We start from the raw sequence: 2,173 nt of genomic DNA, 5'->3' as shown, positions 1-2,173 counted from the left end.
AACACTTGTCGAAAGACAAGTTTCCAATAGTGCAAGGAATAGTGAAGCTTCAAGGATCTTTAAGCTTCAGAGGCAATTTATGTTGCAGCACAACACTGCACTCAGAGCAACAGTTTCCAACTCCTCAAGCTTCAACTTCCGAGATAGAATACCCTTCATGAACTTAGTATAGCTCGACATCTGTTCTAGAGCTTCTGCAAAAGGTATGTTGATGTGCAATTTCTTAAAAACCTCCAAAAACTTGGCAAGCTGCTTGTCGAACTTATGCTTTTTAAGCCTTTTAGGAAATGGGGGAGGTGGATAGCCTTGTTTCTCCCATGTATTCTGCTCGAGAGTAATGTTTTTAGCAGAATTTTTCTTCATTTTCGCTTCGGCATCCTTTTTCTCAACTGTATCAGCAATTTTTTCATTTTCTAAAATTGGCAAGGCGCGGTTGCGCTTGATATGGGCGCGAGCACGCCTGCATTCTGGAAAGTTTTTTCAGAATCTACGTCTTGATGATTTTGAGGGTTTGTGACCTTTCCAGACCTCAAGGTGATTGCATTAATCTGTTCTTTGACTTCCCTCTTGCCTGGATTAGCTTCAATATCACTAGGAAGAGTTCCTTGAGGTCGACTCAACAGTGCATTGGTAATTTGCCCTATTTGGTTCTCCAGAGTCTTGATAGAAACCGCTTGGCTCTTGCACATTAGCCTCAACTCCTTCAATTCAGATTTTTCATTAGAAGATGGACCGACACCTCCATGAGATTGTTGTTACATCCTATATAGCTGAAACTAGTGTCTTGGTGCAAAACTATTGCTGGAAACCAGGAGGATTGAATTGCTTATTTCTAAACTGCTGGTACGGATGTTGCATTGCATTCTGATTGTTTCTCTAGCTGAAGTTCAGATGATTACGGTTGTTAGGATGGTATGTGGCAGGAACTGGCCACTGCAGCCTCTAAAAGTTGCTCACAAACTGAGCTGATTCACAATATATAGCACAATGCTCCGTCGCATGCGCACCTGCACATAGCTCACAAATACTGGCTATCTGATTAACTCTATAGTTGGCCAGATAATCGATTTTTATAGCTATCGCCTTTAGCTGAGCAGTGATAGCTTTAGCTGTATCCACCTCAAGAATTCCTGCTACCTTGCCTTGTGGCATTCTCTGGGTTAGGTTCTGACATTCATTCGCAGCCATCATCTCGATCAGCTCATAAGCTTTCTCATAGCTTTTAGCCCATAAAGCTCCACTTGATGCTGCATCGAGCATAGGTCTTGAATGTGCATCCAAACCATTATAGAAGCAATTTATCATCATCCAGTCGGGCATTCCATGATGCAGACACTTTCTCAGCATCTCCTTATAACGCTCCCAAGCTTCACATAGAGATTCCCCTGATTGTTGTGCAAACTGAGTAAGAGCATTCCTGATTGCAGCTGTCTTTGCCATAGGAAAGAATTTATTGAGAAACGTTTGAGCAAGATCTTCCCAAGTAGCAATTGAACCAGCTGGTAGAGAGTGTAACCAGCCCATAGACTTATCCCTTACAGAGAATGGGAAAAGCCTTAATTTTACAGCATCTTCAGAGACATTGTTGAACTTGAAAGTGTCACAGATCTCAATGAAGTCCCTAATATGCATGGTAGGATCTTCTGTAGGCGCACCTTCAAACTGAACTGAGTTCTGGACCATTTGGATTGTGCCAGGCTTGATCTCGAAGGTATTATCCGTGATGGCTGGCCTGACAATGCTCGATTGAATCTCCAAGATCTTTGGTTGGGAATACTCTTTCAACGCTTTCGTTGCTGCTTCTGGATCTCTCATTGTAATGATTACTTCTTCTTCATTTTCTTCTTCAACCTTATCAGCTTTCAAGAACTTCTTCTTCCACTTCATCAATAGTTTCCTTAAGAGATTGGGAACATGTTCGCATACACGCTCTCTCGAGTAACTGAAACACAAACAAGTAAACCGTGAAAGTAAAAGAATCCGAGTCAGTGAACTTTAACGACCACTGATGTCAAACACATAAACTAAAAATTAACACTGAGCCCCTGACAGCGGCGCCAAAAACTTGTTCGCTGTAATTCAAACGCGAAAATACACGCAAGCATACACGATCACAAGTAGTATAAGATTTAAGTAGAGTTCGTTCCCACAGAGACTGGTTTAAGTTAAGTTT

The 2,173-nt window shown here is 41.7% G+C and overlaps 1 non-coding gene across 1 annotated transcript; it reads left to right on the top strand.

The window, feature by feature from the left end:
• Positions 1-1,318: 1,318 nt before the first annotated feature.
• LOC141688551 (small nucleolar RNA R71) lies at positions 1,319-1,425 on the top strand. The gene has a single exon (XR_012561986.1). It is a non-coding gene; the product is annotated as a small nucleolar RNA R71 (small nucleolar RNA).
• The last annotated feature ends 748 nt before the right edge of the window (positions 1,426-2,173 follow it).

Source organism: Apium graveolens, chromosome 9 (assembly GCF_009905375.1).
Source record: "Apium graveolens cultivar Ventura chromosome 9, ASM990537v1, whole genome shotgun sequence".
Classification (NCBI taxonomy): Eukaryota; Viridiplantae; Streptophyta; class Magnoliopsida; order Apiales; family Apiaceae; genus Apium; species Apium graveolens.
This window is presented reverse-complemented; position numbering and strand designations above follow the sequence as displayed.